Raw genomic sequence first — 11,608 nt, 5'->3', positions numbered from 1 at the left:
ATTTATTTATTACTTGCTCCTGTCCGTCCGGACAAGTTAATAACGACCGGACCTGTTCTTCCGTGCGAAAATTTGCTCACGCAATAATTTCTGCAGCCGTCCATTTGCTCCGTGATTCGCACACATTTATTTATGGTCGTTGAAAAATAGATAGAAATTCTTAAATGTCTGAATATGATACAGTTTCGGACAGTGATAGGCGCAGGCAGTCCGGCCGAACAGTTCGGCCGGACTAGCCCCAGCCATCCGATGCGTGGGATAAGAGCCGTTCGATCCCCACTCTTCCACGTCATCATCTTCTTCCCCCTTCCCTCTGCTTCAGATTTGCCGTGCGCTCGCCCCGAGCTGCCGCGCGCTCACCCCCGGCCGCTGCGCGCTCGCCCCCGGCCGCCCAGCGCTCGCTCCTGGCTGCCGTTGGATGCTGCTACTGTTGGGGAACGTAGTAATTTCAAAAAATTTCCTACGCACACGCAAGATCATGGTGATGCATAGCAACAAGAGGGGAGAGTGTGATCTACGTACCCTTGTAGATCGACAATGGAAGCGTTAACTTGGTTGATGTAGTCGCACGTCTTCACGGCCCGACCGATCAAGCACCGAAACTACAGCACCTCCGAGTTCTAGCACACGTTCAGCTCGATGACGATCCCCGGACTCCGGTCCAGCAAAGTGTCGGGGAAGAGTTCCGTCAGCACGACGGCGTGGTGACGATCTTGATGTACTACTGTCGCAGGGCTTCGCCTAAGCACCGCTACAATATTATCGAGGACTATGGTGGAAGGGGGCACCGCACACGGCTAAGAATATGATCACGTGGATCAACTTGTGTCCTTAGGGGTGCCCCTTGCCTCCGTATATAAAGGCTCAAGGGGGGGGGGGGCGGTCGGCCAAGAGGAGGCGCGCCAGGAGGAGTCCTACTCCCGGAGGGAGTAGGACTCCCCCCCTTTCCTAGTTGGAATAGGATTTGCGGAGGGGGGGGGGGGGAAGAGGAGAGAGAGAGGGGGAAGGGGGGCCGGCCCCCTCTCCTTGTCCTATTCGGACCTCGGGGGGGAGGGGCGCGCGGCCCATCTTTGGCCACCTCTCCTCTCTTCCACTAAGGCCCACTAAGGCCCATATACCTCCCGGGGGGTTCCGGTAACCTCCCGGTACTCCGGTAAAATCCCAATTTCACCTGAAACACTTCCGATATCCAAACATAGGCTTCCAATATGTCAATCTTTATCTCTCGACCATTTCGAGACTCCTCGTCATGTCCGTGATCATATCCGGGACTCCGAACAACCTTCGGTACATCAAAATGCATAAACTCATAATATAACTGTCATCGTAACCTTAAGCGCGCGGACCCTACTGGTTCGAGAACAATGTAGACATGACCGAGACACGTCTCCGGTCAATAACCAATAGCGGAACCTGGATGCTCATATTGGCTCCTACATATTCTACGAAGATCTTTTATCGGTCAGACCGCATAACAACATACGTTGTTCCCTTTGTCATCGGTATGTTACTTGCCCGAGATTCGATCGTCGGTATCCCATACCTAGTTCAATCTCGTTACCGGCAAGTCTCTTTACCCGTTCCGTAATACATCATCTCGCAACTAACTCATTAGTTGCAATGCTTGCAAGGCTTCAGTGATGTGCATTACCGAGAGGGCCCAGAGATACCTCTCCGACAATCGGAGTGACAAATCCTAATCTCGAAATACGCCAACCCAACATGTACCTTTGGAGACACCTGTAGAGCTCCTTTATAATCACGCAGTTACGTTGTGACGTTTGGTAGCACACAAAGTGTTCCTCTGGCAAACGGGAGTTGCATAATCTCATAGTCATAGGAACATGTATAAGTCATGAAGAAAGCAATAGCAACATACTAAACGATCGGGTGCTAAGCTAATGGAATGGGTCATGTCAATCAGATCATTCAACTAATGATGTGATCCCGTTAATCAAATAACAACTCTTTGTCCATGGTTAGGAAACATAACCATCTTTGATTAACGAGCTAGTCAAGTAGAGGCATACTAGTGACACTCTGTTTGTCTATGTATTCACACATGTATTATGTTTCCGGTTAATACAATTCTAGCATGAATAATAAACATTTATCATGAAATAAGGAAATAAATAATAACTTTATTATTGCCTCTAGGGCATATTTCCTTCAATCTCCCACTTGCACCAGAGTCAATAATCTAGTTCACATCGCCATGTGATTTAATAGCAATAGTTCACATCACCATGTGATTAACACCCATAGTCCACATCGATATGTGACCAACACCCAAAGGGTTTACTAGAGTCAGTAATCTAGTTCACATCGCTATGTGATTAACACCCAAAGAGTACTAAGGTGTGATCATGTTTTGCTTGTGAGATAATTTTAGTCACCGGGTCTGTTATATTCAGATCCGTAAGTATTTTGCAAATATTTATGTTAACAATGCTCTGCACGGAGCTACTCTAGCTAATTGCTCCCACTTTCAATATGTATCTAGATTGAGACTTAGATTCATCTAGATTAGTGTCAAAACTTGCATCGGCGTAACCCTTTACGACGAACCCTTTTTCACTTCCATAATCGAGAAACATATCCTTATTCCACTAAGGATAATTTTGACCGCTGTCCAATGATCTACTCCTAGATCACTATTGTACTCCCTTGCCAAACTCAGTGGTAGGGTATACAATAGATCTGGTACATAGCATGGCATACTTTATAGAACCTATGACCAAGGCATAGGGAATGACATTCATTCTCTTTCTATCTTCTGCTGTGGTCGGGCTTTGAGTCTTACTCAATTTTACACCTTGTAACATAGGCAAGAAACTCTTTCTTTGACTGTTCCATTTTGAACTACTTCAAAATCTTGTCAAGGTATGTATTTATTGAAAAACCTTATCAAGCGTCTTGATCTATCTCTATAGATCTTGATGCTCAATATGTAAGCAACTTCACCGAGGTCTTTCTTTGAAAAACTCCTTTCAAACACTCCTTTATGCTTTGCAGAATAATTCTACATTATCTCCGATCAACAATATGTCATTCACATATACTTATCAGAAATGCTGTAGTGCTCCCACTCACTTTTTTGTAAATACAACCTTCACCGCAAGTCTGCATAAAACTATATGCTTTGATCAACTTATCAAAGCGTATATTCCAACTCCGAGATGCTTATACCAGTCCATAGATGGATCGCTGGAGATTGCATATTTTGTTAACACCTTTAGGATTGACAAAAACTTCTGGTTGCATCATATACAACTCTTCTTTAAGAAATCCATTAAGGATTGCAGTTTTGTTATCCATTTACCAGATTTCATAAAATGCGGCAATTGCTAACATGATTCAGACAGATTTAAGCATAGATACGAGTGAGAAACTCTCATCGTAGTCAACACCTTGAACTTGTCGAAAACCTTTTTCGACAATTCTAGCTTTGTAGATAGTAACACTACTATCAGCGTCCGTCTTCCTCTTGAAGATCCATTTATTTTCTATGGCTTGCTGATCATCGAGCAAGTCAACCAAAGTCCATACTTTGTTCTCATACATGGATCCCATCTCAGATTTCATGGCCTCAAGCCATTTTGCGGAATCTGGGCTCATTATCGCTTCCTCATAGTTTGCAAGTTCGTCATGGTCTAGTAACATGACTTTCAGAACAGGATTACCGTACCACTCTGGTGCGGATCTCACTCTGGTTTACCTACGAGATTCGGTAGTAACTTGATCTGAAGTTACATGATCATCATCATTAGCTTCCTCACTAATTGGTGTAGTAGTCACAAGAACAGATTTCTGTGATGAACTATTTTCCAATAAGGGAGAAGGTACAATTACCTTATCAAGTTTTCTACTTTCCTCCCACTCACTTCTTTCGAGAAAAACTCCTTCTCTAGAAAGGATCCATTCTTAGCAACGAATGTCTTGCCTTCAGATCTGTGATAGAAGGTGTACCCAATAGTCTCCTTTGGATATCCTATGAAGACATATTTCTCCGATTTGGGTTTGAGCTTATCAGGATGAAACTTTTCATATAAGCATCACAATCCCAAACTTTAAGAAACGACAACTTTGGTTTCTTGCCAAACCACAGTTCAGATTGTGTCGTCTCAACGGACTTAGATGGTGCCCTTTTAAACGTGAATGCAGCTGTCTTTAATGCATAACCCCAAAATGATAGTGGTAGATCATAAGAGATATCATAGATCGCACCATATCTAATAAAGTACGGTTATGATATTCGGACACACCATTACACTGTGGTGTTCCAGGTGGCGTGAGTAGTGAAACTATTTCACATTGTTTTTAACTGAAGGCCAAACTCATAACTCAAATATTTTACTTCTGCGATCATATCGTAGAAACTTTTATTTTTGTTATGATGATTCTCCACTTCACTCTGAAATTCTTTAAACTTTTCAAATGTTTCAGACTTGTGTTTCATCAAGTAGATATGCTCATATCTGCTCAAATCATCTGTGAAGATCAGAAAATAATGATACCTGTCGCGAGCCTCAATATTTGTCGGACCACATACATCAGTATGTATGATTTCCAACAAATCTGTTGCTCGCTCCATTGTTCCGAAGAACAGAGTCTTAGTCATTTTTCCCATGAGGCATGATTCGCAAGCATCAACTGATTCATAATCAAGTGATCCCAAAAGCCCATCAGCATGGAGTTTCTTCATGCGCTTTACACCAATATGACCTAAACGGCAGTGCCACAAATAAGTTGCACTATCATTATTAACCTTGCATCTTTTGGTTTCAATATTATGATTTTGTGTATCACTAGGATCGAGATCCAATGAACCATTTTCATTGGGTGTGTAACCATATAAGGCTTTATTCATGTAAACAGAACAACAATTATTCTCTAACTTAAATGAATAACCGTATTGCAATAAACATGATCAAATCATATTCATGCTCAACGCAAACACCAAATAACACTTATTTAGGGTCAACACTAATCCCGAATGTATAGGGAGTGTGTGATGATGATCATATCAATCTTGGAACCACTTCCAACACACATCGTCACTTCACCCTTGACTAGTCTCTGTTTATTTTGCAACTCCCGTTTCGAGTTACTACTCTTAGCAACTGAACTAGTATCAAATACTGAGGGGTTGCTATAAACACTAGTAAAGTACACATCAATAAAATGTATACCAAATATACTTATGTTCACTTTGCCATCCTTCTTATCCGCCAATCACTTGGGGTAGTTCTGCTTCCAGTGACCAGTCCCTTTGAAGTAGAAGCACTTAGTCTCAGGCTTAGGACCAGACTTGGGCTTTTTCACTTGAGCAGCAACTTGCTTGCCGTTCTTCTTGAAGTTCCCCTTCTTCCCTTTGACCTTTTTCTTGAAACTAGTGGTCTTGTCAACCATCAACACTTGATGCTCTTTCTTGATTTCTACCTTCATTGATTTCATCATCATGAAAAGCTTGGGAGTTGTTTTCGTCATCCCTTGCATAATATAGTTCATCATGAAGTTCTACTAACTTGGTGATGGTGACTAGAGAATTCTGTCAATCACTTTTTTGTCTGGAAGATTAACTCCCACTTGATTCAAGCGATTGTAGTACCCAGACAATCTGAGCACATGCTCACTAGTTGAGCAATTCTCCCCCATCTTTTAGCTATAGAACTTGTTGGAGACTTCATATCTCTCAACTCAGGTATTTGCTTGAAATATTAACTTCAACTCCTGGAACATCTCATATGGTCCATGACGTTCAAAAACGTCTTTGAAGTCCCGATTCTAAGTCGTTAAGCATGGTGCACTAAACTATCAAGTAGTCATCATATTGAGCTAGCCAAACGTTCATAACGTCTGCATCTGCTCCTGCAATAGGTCCGTCACCTAGCGGTGCATTAAGGACATAATTCTTCTGTGCAGCAATGAGGATAAACCTCAGATCACGGATCCAATCCGCATTTTTGCTACTAAAGTTTTTCAACACAATTTTCTCTAGGAACATATCAAAATAAACACAGGGAAGCAACAACGCGAGCTATTGATCTACAACATGATTTGCAAAATACTACCAGGACTAAGTTCATGATAAATTTAAGTTCAATTTAATCATATTACTTAAGAACTCCCACTTAGATAGACATCCCTCTAATCCTCTAAGTGATCACGTGATCCAAATCAACTAAACCATGTCCGATCATCACGTGAGATGGAGTAGTTTCATTGGTGAACATCACTATGTTGATCATATCTATTATATGATTCACGCTCGACCTTTCGGTCTCCGTGTTCCGAGGCCATATCTGTATATGCTTGGCTCGTCAAGTATAACCTGAGTATTACGCGTGTGCAACTATTTTGCACCCGTTGTATTTGAACGTAGAGCCTATCACACCCGATCATCACGTGGTGTCTCAGCACGAAGAACTTTCGCAACGGTGCATACTCAGGGAGAACACTTCTTGATAATTAGTGAGAGATCATCTTATAATGCTACCGTCAATCAAAGCAAGATAAGATGCATAACAGATAAACATCACATGCAATCAACATAAGTGATATGATATGGCCATCATCATCTTGTGCTCGTGATCTCCATCTCCGAAGCACTGTCATGATCACCATCGTCACTAGCGCGACACCTTGATCTCCATCGTAGCATCGTTGTCGTCTCGCCAATCTTATGCTTCTACGACTATCGCTACCGCTTAGTGATAAAGTAAAGCATTACAGCGCGATTGCATTGCATACAATAAAGCGACAACCATATGGCTCCTGCCATTTGCCGATAACTCGGTTACAAAACATGATCATCTCATACAATAAAATTTAGCATCATGTCTTGACCATATCACATCACGACATGCCCTGCAAAAACAAGTTAGACGTCCTCTACTTTGTTGTTGCATGTTTTACGTGGCTGCTATGGGCTTAAGCAAGAACCAATCTTACCTACGCATCAAAACCACAACGATAGTTTGTCAAGTTGGTGATGTTTTAACCTTCACAAGGACCGGGCGTAGCCACACTCGGTTCAACTAAAGTTGGAGAAACTGTCACCCGCAAGCCACCTATGTGCAAAGCACGTCGGGAGAACCGGTCTCGCGTAAGCGTACGCGTAATGTCGGTCCGGGCTGCTTCGTCCAACAATACCGCCGAACCAAAGTATGACATGCTGGTAAGCAGTATGACTTATATCGCCCACAACTCACTTGTGTTCTACTCGTGCATATAACATCAACATATAAAACCTAAGCTCGGATGCCACTATTGGGGAACGTAGTAATTTCAAAAGTTTTCCTACGCACACGCAAGATCATGGTGATGCATAGCAACGAGAGGGGAGAGTGTGATCTACGTACCCTTGTAGATCGACAACGGAAGCGTTAACTTGGTTGGTGTAGTCGTATGTCTTCACGGCCCGACCGGTCAAGCACCGAAACTACGGCACCTCCGAGTTCTAGCACACGTTCAGCTCGATGACGATCCCGGGACTCCGATCCAGCAAAGTGTCGGGGAATAGTTCCGTCAGCACGACAGCGTGGTGATGATCTTGATGTACTACTGTCGCAGGGCTTCGCCTAAGCACCGCTACAATATTATCGAGGACTATGGTGGAAGGGGGCACCGCACACGGCTAAGAATATGATCACGTGGATCAACTTGTGTCCTTAGGGGTGCCCCTTGCCTCCGTATATAAAGGCTTAGAGGGGGGGGGGGGGGGGCGGCCAAGAGGAGGCGCGCAAGGAGTAGTCCTACTCCCTCCGGGAGTAGGACTCCCCCCTTTCCTAGTTGGAATAGGATTCACGGAGGGGAGGGGGGGGGGGGGGAAGAGGAGAGAGAGAGGGGGAAGGGGGGCCGGCCCCCTCTCCTTGTCCTATTCGGACCAAGGGGGGGAGGGGCACGCGGCCCATCTTTGGCCACCTCTCCTCTCTTCCACTAAGGCCCACTAAGGCCCATATACCTCCCGGGGGGTTCCGGTAACCTCCCGGTACTCCGGTAAAATCCCGATTTCACCTGGAACACTTCCGATATCCAAACATAGGCTTCGAATATATCAATCTTTATGTCTCGACCATTTCTAGACTCCTCGTCATGTCCGTGATCATATCCGGGACTCCGAACAACCTTCGGTACATCAAAATGCATAAACTCATAATATAACTGTCATCGTAACCTTAAGCGTGTGGACCCTACGGGTTCGAGAACAATGTAGACATGATCGAGACACGTCTCCGGTCAATAACCAATAGCGGAACCTGGATGCTCATATTGGCTCCTACATATTCTACGAAGATCTTTTATCGGTCAGACCGCATAACAACATACGTTGTTCCCTTTGTCATCGGTATGTTACTTGCCCGAGATTCGATCGTCGGTATCCCATACCTAGTTCAATCTCGTTACCGGCAAGTCTCTTTACCCGTTCCGTAATACATCATCTCGCAACTAACTCATTAGTTGCAATGCTTGCAAGGCTTCAGTGATGTGCATTACCGAGAGGGCCCAGAGATACCTCTCCGACAATCGAAGTGACAAATCCTAATCTCGAAATACGCCAACCCAACATGTACCTTTGGAGACACCTGTAGAGCTCCTTTATAATCACCCAGTTACATTGTGACGTTTGGTAGCACACAAAGTGTTCCTCTGGCAAACGGGAGTTGCATAATCTCATAGTCATAGGAACATGTATAAGTCATGAAGAAAGCAATAGCAACATACTAAACGATCGGGTGCTAAGCTAATGGAATGGGTCATGTCAATCAGATCATTCAACTAATGATGTGATCCCGTTAATCAAATAACAACTCTTTGTCCATGGTTAGGAAACATAACCATCTTTGATTAACGAGCTAGTCAAGTAGAGGCATACTAGTGACACTCTGTTTGTCTATGTATTCACACATGTATTATGTTTCCGGTTAATACAATTCTAGCATGAATAATAAACATTTATCATGAAATAAGGAAATAAATAATAACTTTATTATTGCCTCTAGGGCATATTTCCTTCAGCTACAGCCACGATACCGCAAAACCTGCCCCCCGCAGCTCTCGCCCCCCCATAGCCACGACGCCATCGCCCACGGTCGCAGCGCTGGTGGTCGAAGCTCACCGGGGTCGCTCAGTCGTCCCGTCACGGTCGTCGGCAACATCAGTTGCAGCCTGCCGGCTTGTCGATTTGAAAACTCTCCATGGTCATCATCGTACATGCTGGAAGCTTCTGCAAACGCTGGTTGTAGCTTTGCCATAGCCGGTTGCAGCTTTCGTCCTCCGACCATAGCTTCTGTCACCTCCAGTTGAAGCATTTTTGTTTGCCGGTTGGAGCTTTTCCCATCAACAGTTGTACCTTCTCAGGTGCCCATTGCAGCTTCCATGGCGCCCTGCCTCAGTTTCCATGTATGTCTGGTTGGAGCTTTTTTGTCAGCGGTGGTATCGGTGGTAGCATTCTCGTGTGCCGGTTGTAGCAAATTGAAGTGCTGGTTGTAGCACGGCATGACAGCATTGTAGCAAAAAATTCCCGACGCCGACTATGGCAAAGCCGCAAAATGAGACACTGGTTGTAGCAAAAATCGACACGAGTTGTAGCAAATATCGCTGGATCATAGTGGCTACAAACTCCGGCGAACTCGGGTTGCAGCTCTGATGAACGTGGTTGTAGCTTTTTTGTCGAACGGTTGTAGCATTTGACGACACACGTTGCCGATTGTAGCTCCGTTGTGCACACGTTGTAGCATCTTTGCAAGCTTATTGTAGCTTTGTGGTACATGGTTGTAGCATTCGCGACACCATCATCGGCAGGTCTCTCGTGCAGCAACTAATGGGGTCCGCCGGTTGTGGCCTCGTCGGAGAAGCCGCAATGCTCGGCGGCAGCGCCTAAGGTCGCAGAGGGGGGGGGGAGGATGAAAGGTGGAGGGAGGTTGAGTGGTAGAAGGAAGAAGAAGATAAGGGGTCCGCCGATGATGACCTCGCGGGAGAAGCCGCGGCGCTCGTCGACAGCGCCTGAGGTCGCGGAGGGGGGTCGGGGTGGGGGTCGAGATGAAAGTTGGAGGGAGTTTGTGTGGTGGAAGGAAGAAGAAGATAAGGCACAAGGAAAAAAACTGGGAGAAGGACGCGCGAGACAGGATGGATCCATGTGGATCGAACACGCGCGATGCGACCGACCGAACGTTTCGACCGGTGCGCTGGCGTAAAACATTTACCTACAGTTTCTCCGTGTGTATGGTACATCTCCTATTTTGTTACATACTCTGTTCCACAAGTTCATTGCATTGTTCATCTTCTTCTTCCTTCGTTTTTCTTTTGTTCCATTCTTATCTTTCAGTTTTCTTCTCTTCCTTTGACAGTGTGGTCCTTCTGTTGCTGACGTTGTTAAATGATAGGCTTAAGTTGTATTGTAACGTGACAATGTCACGGTCGTGATTGTGTGCATGTGTATCATCTTGTAACCCAAGGCAGGTGGTTAGAGGCGAGCCTATCTCTTGTAGATATCTGTATAGCTTGGATGAGGGGCCAAGCCCAAACCACCTGCCGTATCTTGTACATTGTTGATTATATAAGCACGCACATGTCCCTGCCAGGAGGCATACGCTTCACACCAAAACCTCAAGATTTTACATGGTAATCAGAGCCTACCTCGGATTCATCCATGGCGAGCTCATCCGCAAATACGTTCCCCTCATCTCCTTTTGCACACATTGCCACAGAGAAGCTCTCAAGAGGGCATGAAGCCCTCTGGCGCGCCACCGTCCTCTCTGCCATCAGGGGGGCGCAGATGGCGGGCTTCCTCGATCTGGAGCAGGAGGTGCCGCCCATGCAGATCGAGGTCACTAGCGACGACGGCAAGACCAAGTCGAAGGCCCCCAACCCTGAGTTCGGCACCTGGTACGCTCGCGATCAGCAGGTTTTCTCTTACCTGTTGACTACACTACCACGTGAGATGACTATTCAGGTGGCGACTTGCCACACCGTAGCAGAGCTGTGGAACAACGTGCAATGGATGCTCAGCTCGCATACCCGAGCGCGGTCTGCCAACGTCAGGATTGCACTGGCGAATCTTCAGAAGGGCAACTCCACCATTACAGAGTACGTTGGTAAGATCATAACCCTTTGTGATGAGTTAGTTGCCTCAGGAAAAAAGGTGGATGAAGAAGATGTGGTTTCGCACATCCTTGCCGGGCTGGAGGAGGAGTTCGACCCCGTGGTGTCTGCCATGTGCTCACGGGTCGAACCTGTGACTGTCCCGGAGATGTACTCGTAGCTGCTGAGCTTCAAGACATGTATGAATCTTCGCGGGGGAGCCTCCCAATCCTCCGCCAATGCTGCATCACGTGGGCGCTTCAACAACTCCAACAACAAGCAGAATGGCAATGGCGGCGGCGGTGGTGACCGCGGTCGCGTCTTCAACAACAACAAGCAAGGCGGCGGCGGTGGTGACCGCGGCCGGAACTTCAACAACAAGCCCAACGGCGCTGGCGGCCGTGGCAATCCAGGAGGAAGCGGCGGCGGCTTCAACAACAACTCCGCTGCCAGACCAACGTGCCAGATCTGTGGCAAAGTTGGGCACATGGCATGGAAGTGCTGGAAGCGCTACGACTCCTCT

At 45.9% G+C, this 11,608-nt stretch overlaps 1 pseudogene; it reads left to right on the top strand.

The window, feature by feature from the left end:
- Positions 1 to 11,143: 11,143 nt before the first annotated feature.
- Positions 11,144 to 11,282, top strand: LOC123072639 (uncharacterized; annotated as a pseudogene).
- The last annotated feature ends 326 nt before the right edge of the window (positions 11,283 to 11,608 follow it).

The sequence above is a fragment of the Triticum aestivum genome, chromosome 1A (genome assembly GCF_018294505.1).
Source record: "Triticum aestivum cultivar Chinese Spring chromosome 1A, IWGSC CS RefSeq v2.1, whole genome shotgun sequence".
In the NCBI taxonomy this organism is placed as follows: Eukaryota; Viridiplantae; Streptophyta; class Magnoliopsida; order Poales; family Poaceae; genus Triticum; species Triticum aestivum.
This window is presented reverse-complemented; position numbering and strand designations above follow the sequence as displayed.